This window comes from Capsicum annuum, unplaced genomic scaffold (genome assembly GCF_002878395.1).
Source record: "Capsicum annuum cultivar UCD-10X-F1 unplaced genomic scaffold, UCD10Xv1.1 ctg4425, whole genome shotgun sequence".
Taxonomy (NCBI): Eukaryota; Viridiplantae; Streptophyta; class Magnoliopsida; order Solanales; family Solanaceae; genus Capsicum; species Capsicum annuum.
Genome location: NW_025851765.1, coordinates 35,483 through 45,150, shown reverse-complemented (window position 1 = coordinate 45,150; position 9,668 = coordinate 35,483). Strand labels below are relative to the sequence as shown.

Sequence of the window (9,668 nt, the reverse complement as noted above, 5' to 3'; positions counted from 1 at the left end):
ACCCCCCCCCCCCCCAAATCCGAAACTCTCACTTCCAAGGGATAGTGTTTGGGCCGAAACTAGGTTTTGGAAAAAATTAAAAATTCAAAAAGTGACAACCAACCATGTAGTGCCACATCATCACTTGTGCTCAACAAAAATTCGACTCTAAAATTAGAATTCCTAGCTTCTAATTTTTTATTCTAATTTTTTTAAGCTAATTCTATCACTAATTAACAAACTAGTAAGTACCTACTAGGTTGGTAATTAGTCTAGAGTTCGTTTATTCCGTGTCTTCGGTTTTTGTGTGCTTTTCTCGTTTTTATGTCGTAGTATTTTGTTGGTTCAAGTTCGTGCATCACTTTATTTGAGTCATTTCAAACAAAGATAAATTCCGATTCAAAGCTTCTCACCTCTCAAGTAACTTGCCAAGTATTGCTGATTCTCTAACACTTGTGAAGCCAAGTGTGAGGTGAGGTTGAGTGTGAGTGAAGTGAGGCTTTTGAACTAACATGTTTTCTAGTTTTGTAGGTTGTTTTCGTGCTGTTTTTTTTTTTTTTTTTGCTTTTTTTAGGTACAATTGACCATGGAAGCCAAGGATTCTTCATCCCAATCCTTGAGAAATGATATAATGGGATCCTTGAAGGCTCACTTTGAGGCCTTTGCCCGAAAAATGGAGGATAATAATGATGCCTTGAGAAGAGACTTGAAGGGTGGGTTTTATATTATAAAAGGTAATTTAGGATCCATGAGGCATGACATAATTAGAATTAAAGCGAGGGTTGATAGACTATGTCCACCAAAACCTCCTCAAAATTCAAACCACCAATTCCAAACCCATAATCAACCAAATCCAATGCCTCCTCTCCACAAGTTAGAATCTAAGGAGAATGAGGTCAAGCCTCAAGATGGAGAAAAAATGGATGGTGAGGTACAAGAAGAGTGTGAAGAAAAGAGGGTAAGAGAAAGGGAAACCATGGTAGTGAAGTTGGAAGGGAAAGAAATGCTTTATTGTGGATCTTGTCCACAAAGAATCCTTATTACTCACTAACTCAAATACTATCATTTTTCCTAGTATTTTATCTTCTCATGTGCAGGTTAAAGACCCTAGAATCCCCAACGAGAAGCCTAAGGAAATTCCTTTCAAGCCCTTAGCCGGAAGTCCCAATTTTCGGATAAGTGTTGAAGAAGTGAACTCAAAAGAAAACCTTGACATATTCCCTTGTAATGTGGAGCATGAGGGCTGCCATGATGTAAAACCAAGTGAAGAAAACACTTCTCATAATCTACAAGGTAATAAAGCTATTTTCTACACTCCTAAAAACTTAAATTATTGTGATGTGGCTAGTAGTAGCCAAAGTGGTGTAGTTTTGGATTGTATTAGTAAAGAAGTGTATGAATCTCCCTTTTTTGATACTCTTGGTGTTGATAGGTTGCATAAGGACAAAACTCTTGTTGTGAGTACGCAAGAACTAGTTGATCCTTTAGATGACAAAATCAATTCTTTTCGTAAGAATGATTTGTGTCCATCTAGTGCTAGCACTTATAACTTGAATAAGGTTCCATCATCATGTGTCTAGATTATTCACACACTAAATGACCCTCTTGTAGATGATAGAACCTTGGGTGATGTCTTTATACTTGATTCCTTCCTATACTACCTCTTTGCCTATGATCATAACCATGTTAATTTTGAATTGGTATTATATAGTGGTAGTAAGTTTGGTGGTTATTTTCCTTGCTTGAATGCTGATGATTGTGAGTTTGGTATCCTAGTGAAAAGAGTGGGTCACCTCGGAGTAACCCTTTGTCTTCTATTGCCATTTGACCACGGAATATTTTTGAGTTGTGGAAGGTGTAGTTTTGGTTCATTCTCATTATCTTTTAATATTGATCCTATTCAGTTACTTGGTGTCCTTTATGCTAAGATCTTCATGTCGAATACCAAGGATATGTGGGTATATTTCAAGTATGAACAACCTTCGAGTGATGAAATATGTGTTGTTAAGGGAACCTTTCTTAGCCGTAGATGTCTAATTTTGAATATTTTCCTTCCCTAGAAAATATGTGTCATATTTGTTTGTTTCAGATTGCATTCTCCACTCATTTATGTTTGCTTTAAGTCTATCCTTTGTGATGTTAGTGGTCGGATTTTCTTACTCCTCACAAAGGATGGTTGTCCTTTGTGATGTTAGTGGTCAGATTTTCTTACTCCTCACAAAGGATGGTTGTTGTATTCTAAGAGTGTACCCCCTTGGTATGTTTACCTCACTAATGGTACGAATGCTAACCCTCCTATCATGAGGATTGTGTGTTTGTTTTTCCTTCCTTTAGTTTTTCAAGGTGTGAATTTGAGGACAATTTTTTTTCAAGATGGAGAGGATGATACAAGCATGAAGAGCACAAAAGGTACAAGGCATGGTCAAATGCTCAATCTTTGGAATTGGCAAGTGTTTGGAGCCTTTTAAAGTCTTGTCAAGTTGGAGGAGAAGATGAGAATCTATAAACTTAAGAGGCGCCTCACTTGAAGGGTAAAAAGGACTTCTTGCCTTATATTTCAACACCCAAGATGCGCCTAAAGTTAGGGATATTATGGTCTTTTAATGTTGTTTTTTTTACACTCCAAAGGAGCACCCTTCATTAAGGGTATTTTTATTATTGTTTGTAATAAGTATAAATAGGCACCTTAGCTCTTACTTTCCTTAGTTTTGAGATAACGAATTGAGTGACTTTTAGATTGTAATCTTAGTGTTAGTTTGTAGTCTTTCTCTTCTCCTTAAGAGAGGAAATCCGAAACTTGAATCCTAATATATTTGGAATTGGTTTTTCACTTGTATCAGATTATTTGGCAAGAAAGGTGTGCTTGAGGAAGTGTGAGTCCTTTGGGTCACCTAAGCAGAAGGTTTGAGACTATATTGGTGATGTGTGTTAGAAGGTTTGATACACCATCTAGTGCTATTCATTGGTGGAAGTAAGGGTCTTTCTATCTATCTTTAATTTCATGTAATTCTTCTTCTTCATCTCCTTTTATTGTGTTGTTTTCTCTTTGCGTGGTTGCTGGAATTTGTCATTTTAGTAGCCATTTTCATGTGAGATAGTCCATTAGGGTATCACCAGTTAATTCGAAAGAGGTGATGATGTTATGATGATACTCGGTAAATCCGGAGGATATAATGATGTTATGATGATGCCTGGTGAATTCTGAGGATATGTTGATATTGTGATGGTGATCGGTTAATCCGAAAGAGGTAATGATGTTATAATGATACCGTGTGTGATGAGTATATATGAATATATGGACATATGTGGGGTTATGTCATGTGTGGATAAACCCGTTTGTGTACTTGGGACATGATGTCTTCATTGGTAGATTATTAATAATTCTTCATCACTAATCATTAGTTTTGAGGTGTGACCCATATTAATTCAAATTAGTAACTAGAACTGGATTATACCGAGTATTGGGTTAAGGCTAATTGATATGTGTAATCTTGTGTAGAATCAAGGGCTCACCTAGTACGTTTACTTGACTTGGATAAATGGTCATGTTATGAAATTTCACCTAATAAAGTGGCTTATGTTATTTCTAGTTGTCTCTAATAAATGACTATGACTTGTGGGCTAGAAGCCTAGTAAACTCGTTGGTGGACCTTACTTGGTTAAAATATGGAAACTAGTCCTTAAGGTTGTAACATGCTTAATGATATTAAACTTAGTATTGTATGATGAATATTTAAGTTGACATCAAGCATGTGACTCCATGGTGGCTTAATTAACGACTTATATAATAAGGATGCTAGCTAGAAAATGGCCTTGAGATAGATGAATAAATAATAGTGTCCGTAACTTGTAGTGTTTTATTATTTGATGACTAGTAAACTATAAGTCCTATAAACTAATATTTCATGGATATGGAGATTAGCTAATATAGACTAGACTTGGAGCTCATTAATGAGATAGAGAATAAGTAACTATATAACTATGCTATGGTGATATCGGTTTCGTTGTGCTAAATTGTGGTATTGATAATGATTGTAGACCTTGGCAAGAGGCCATGGCTGGAATCTGAAACCCGTGGCTTTGGTGAGTTGCTTGTGTAGTTGTTCCTTGATATATTAATGGATTGACCTTTGGTGTACTCCGGTCGTATGGGACGCCGTGATGAGTTCTTTGTGGTGTTCTTTTGCATGTACTTCCCGATGGTATGGATGCCGTGGTAAGTTCTTGTGCCTTATATTCTAATGATGGTTGGTGTTGATTATGGTAAATACATGGTTGTTATTGTAAATATGTGGCTTTATGCTTCCAAAATGATTACTCATTTGTATGGCGATTATGTTAGATTTTGATATGATATGTTATGCTATTGCCCTAGTAGATTAGTTATTTTATACATTGATTTAAAAGAAGATTCAGGTTCGATCCTATACCTTGACTTTAAGTTATTGTCTTACTTTATATCATTTTTATATTATAATTTAGCTCAGTCGGCCGATGATGCCTACTGAGTACCCGTGTTTTGGTACTCATACTACACTTCTGTACCTTTTTAGTGCAGACCCAAGTTTCAGTTGCCACCATTGAGTTGAGATCATGTTGTGTTGATATGTAGTTGTTCTTTTGTACTTGGATGATTCAGTTTTATTTTATTTTATTTTAATTTATTTTATTTCTCCCCCTTTTTAGTCCCATCTCATGATCTACGACTACAACGTGCTTTAGATAATACTTGATCTCATTCAAAAGTGATTGAGAGTCACAACTGATGTATCTAAATCATGTTACAATGTTTTAATGGTGTTAATTGACATACTTTAATTTAATTTAATTTAATTTCTCCTTTTTTGTCACTATTTTAAGCCTTCCATATATTCAGTAAGTTGAGCATAGGGTATTATTTAGGTGGATAATCGATCTTAGCATAAATTGATAATATGTCAATACACTTAATCATCAATAAAGTCAACAGTATAGAATGCATATGTACCCTTGTCAATTAGAAAAGACATAAACGTTCTTTAGAGACCCTTCGAAGTAAATGATAAAGAATCTACTCCGATGGTACAATTCAAACGGGTAGATTTTCCAACGATCAGATTTTGGTAGACCCTTTTGAACTCCTCCATGTTCATTTATTCATAACTTTCTAGTTTTTCTTCAACAATAACAATGTCGCAGTCATCTCAAATGTCCAAAAGAACTTATATTTATCGTTGTCGTAATCTCGCGGTATTGAAAACATCACAAACCAAAAGGCATTCAGGTAAAAAATTCTACAACTGTGCAGTTGAAAAGATTTTTTTTTGTTTAAATAAAAATTTATTTATGTTCATCAAATAATATAAATTATTAATTTATCATCATTTTTTTAGGATAATAATGGATGCTTTTATTTCAAGTGGATTCCCTCCGATTTTGAGGAATCAAAATTTTAAGGCGTTGCTAAGTTTGAAATTTTCAAAAGGCTTAGAGATTCCAAAGAAAATAAGGAGCTTCTTATGACATTATTTAGAGAATTGGAACACAAGATTGATCACCTATGAGGATTGTTAAAAGATGTCAAAATTGAGAGGGATCAACTTAAGCATAGGTTAGCTATGACTAAAGAAAAAAAAAGGGAATGAAAATTATGGTGTATGATTAACTATTAGTTTTGACTTTTTGGAAAGGTGTAATGGGATTGAATGTATTCTGTCTCTTTTATTAATCGACTACTTTTCACTTATATTATATTTGGTTTACCTTTTTTATTCAGCGATTAAACAACACTATACTATATATACTTTACCTTTTAATCAGAGTCTATAATAAATGATGACATTCATGTAAAAGAAATGATACATTGATTACATAAAATATAAACGATTTATCATAAACTATAAAAGCAGTTTGAAAATAAAATTATTCAACTCTACACATCCGAGCTGGAAAATAAAAAAGTTAAGGTTGTCTTGCGTAACATAAATAAACATCAGCCATAAATAAAAATTAAACACTGTATAAACATTCCTCAACATTTTCGTCTTCCACTTGCATCTTGCTGATGTCATGAGTAGCTTCCTTAAGAAAATCATCTGTGTTCGGAAATACATTTTCATTTTCTTCCTCCACAATACTTTCTTTTTCTGGTGCCTCATTTTTTTCTTCTTTGTGTTCTTCTTCCTCTTCTTTCTCTACTTCTCCTGCTACATTCTTTCCTACTGCTTCTTCCTCTTCTGCTTTCTCTCCATCTTCTTCATTGTTTTTTTCTTCACAAAAATTATTTTTATTTTTATCTTCTTCATCCTGCCTGCCTTCGTCATGATTATCGTTCTCCACACCAGCTGATTCATCAGCTTTGTTTTCTTTTTCACAAATAGCTTCTTCATTTTTTTCTTCTTCTCTCTTCATCACTTTCATTGGGATTTTCCTTCCCTACAACAGATGCAACATCAAGGATCATCACCTTATTATCATTGATTGAGGCCTATTCCAAAGATGCTGCCTTAAGGAATCTTTAATATCACTATCATCGCGGACAGACCTCGCTGATGAATGCTGATGTCAAGCCCCAAAATGATAATGACTGACAAGAACCGTATACAATTACTCTACAAGAACTCTATGATGTATGCAAGGTTATGAGATAATAACGGGAAAGATATTCAGTAAGAGTTGAATATATACACGAGGGATTTACATTAATAAAACTACACAGTACCACACAACTTCCATGATTCCTCTAGTCAGCTTAACACACTTTACTACAAGTGACTAGTTGGCATCAGGTCCATCATGCCCAATCAGAGATCTGTACATAGAGTAAAAAATACTAGGCATAGACTGGCTCCAGAGAGAGTTAGAGCTCACTAAAATATCAGCTGAAAATGGCAATAGGTCCTAACGTGGACCTCTGCTATCATTAGAATCTGATCCTGCATCGTCAGTACATAAACAACATATTGTAGATACATAATTTTGTCCCTCCAAAAATTATTTTTACTATTACTCCTTCTTACCACGCACCCCAACCCCATTTCATAATTTTCCCATAAAATGACAAAATAATAATCAACTCTAAACAAATTTTATCCCTAAATTCCCACATAATCTCAATTAGAATAAATGACAACCCTCCCTATCTAATTTTGACACCTCACACCCATACCCCACCCCCTAGCATATGCCCCCTACCCATACCCCTCATTACCCGTACACCCCCTAGGGGGTCTCATGCAATTTCTATTTTTCCCTCAACAGAATACATACACGCCTAGATAATAAAAGGGGGGCCCCCACGGGATTCAGAGATACACTCGCAATTTGGCACTTCACATAATGGATACACATACCTCACCATTCTCACAAAAACCTCACAGTCATAGAATAATATAAACACACAGAGCTCATACAGAGAAGGGATCCATGAAAAGAATACCAAATATATTTACACTAATTCATAGATGCCAAAAAGGGGGGAAAGAGGACCTCGCCATATAATCACACTCTCAGACGCAGGAAAATAGAGAAAATCACACCTAGGCCATTATCATCATTATAAATCGCAAACACAGGGAGGATTTTGAGGCTTTGATTTTTCCCTTTTCTTAATCCCAATGCACATGCACCCCGTGATAAAAAAATTTGAGAATGAAGACAATTTGAGAGAGAGATCCGATCATTTTTTTTTTTGAGAATTTCAATAAAATTTCATCGAAATTGGTTTTTCAGTTAGTGTTACTAGCCAAAAATGCTAAAGGTTTGCAGGGAAATGTGAACCAACAGTGAATCTTTCATTGAAACCATTTCTATTTTGATTGATTCCTCAATATCTTCGTATACGGGTTGTTTTTGGGTTTCAATTTTTGATACTGAGTTTGGAGTTAGATTTTGTCGCTGTGGGAGTTCTCTATTTGGGGTTCTAAGTCCAAACTTTCTTAAACATTATTATCAATGAAGATAAATTATTGGAAGGTCTATTTCTTTTACCCATTCTCTCTTTTTTATCTTAATTTGTTGAATTGGCTATGATTAGTTGTTTGTGGATTACGATTGTTTTCTCCCTTAAACGGCCTTGTTAGTGGACTCAAGCGTAGGTCGGCCTTTAGTTCATGCTTATCTGCATCATATTAAGACCTAGCTAGTCTCACTTGGTCCTTTGTAGGAGACTCACCCCTTAAGCATCCGTATGTGCTAATTGTTGCATCTTGGAGGGTTACAGAATCATTCAATGAACTAATTTGGGGAAAACATGTGCTAGAACTAAAAGAGTTGTGTATTGGCAAGGGAAAAGAAAAAGAAAAGAGTTTCGCAATTTTTTTAGTGTTTTTTATGGCTTTTGTTTTTCACAATTCAACTATTCAAAAGATTTTTTACCTGTTGCACTCATTACTCAAAAATAAACATCAAAAAGATTTTTTCTTCGTTTCCTTTTTATAATTGAAAATTTATAAAAAAAAAATTCTTTTTTCTTCAATAGGAGTTTTTTATAAAATAAAAAAATTAAAAAATATGGTAGAAATTTTGTATATTTCATACAACAAAAACCCAAAAAGATTTTTCTTTCATAGTTGTTGGTGTCAGTTTTATGTGAAGTGTCAAATTTACAAACTCAAAAAGATTTTATTGACGTTTTTTTTATCGTCTGTATTTGGTCATGTCTCTTAAGTCAGGGTTCAGTTGGTTATTTTATTTTTAACTGTCTAATTTGGACAAACTACGCACACCTGATTCTCCTCTTTCGGGAGTGAGATATGTAGGTAGCCCTTTTAGGGTTCGGTGATCTTATTAAAAAATCCAAAAAGATTTTCTTCACTCTTCATTTAGAGTAGGTGTCATGTACATCTTCAAAAGAAAACTACAAAAAATGATTTTCCTTTAATAGGTTCAAGTTTCATTTTCATATGAAATTCAAAATCGAAAACCCAAAGAGATTTTTCTTTGGTACTCATAGGTTTCATTTTTTATAGGAAGCTAAAAAATTCAAGAAGATTTTCGTCGATTATTTTGAAAATTTGTTATTTTCTTTTCTTCTTAAAGTTTCAAGAAAAAAAAAAGAAAGAGAATTTTATTGGCCCTTTTGTGGCCAAAATTAACGAACTACGCATACCTGATTCTCTTGTTTTGGGAGTGAGATACGTAGGATCCCTACTTGGGTTTGGTGATTTTTATAAAAGAAAAGCAGAAAAAGAGTTTTGAAAAAGTGTTACACTCTAACACGTTTGTTATCTCTTGTTAAGTTAGTTTAAGGTGGTTGGTTTATGGCATTCTAACATTGTAGCTGGATCTCCACATCACACCTAATCTAAGGAAGGGTTAGTTGTGTCCAACAAGGATATAGAGAGTGACATCATGGATCAAATATAGAGTCAGAAAAATAAGAGTTTAAAGTAAGAGATTAGGAAACTAAGACAACAGATGACAGAAATACACCCAGCTTGGGCCAGTGGGTTTCCTTCTCCTCTATTTCCTGCTATTGACCTATAAATACCTCAAATTTTCCACCAAAATCATAAAGACAGTTTTCTACTATTGTTGATGCACTGCAACATGACTCAGAATTCATTCCAAGCCAAAAGAATCCCAATAATTCCACCACTCTTTCTCTAGCTCCTCAGTATAAGCCTATTACGTTCACAGCACATGTCGTCTGTGATTTTGTTGCTCAATCCTCTACTGAGACATCTATATTGGCTAGCCGCCCATTGTTG

General features: G+C 34.6%; 1 pseudogene; it reads left to right on the top strand.

The window, feature by feature from the left end:
* LOC107853780 overlaps positions 1-4,079 on the top strand; it is a 78,095-nt pseudogene extending 74,016 nt beyond the window's left edge.
* The last annotated feature ends 5,589 nt before the right edge of the window (positions 4,080-9,668 follow it).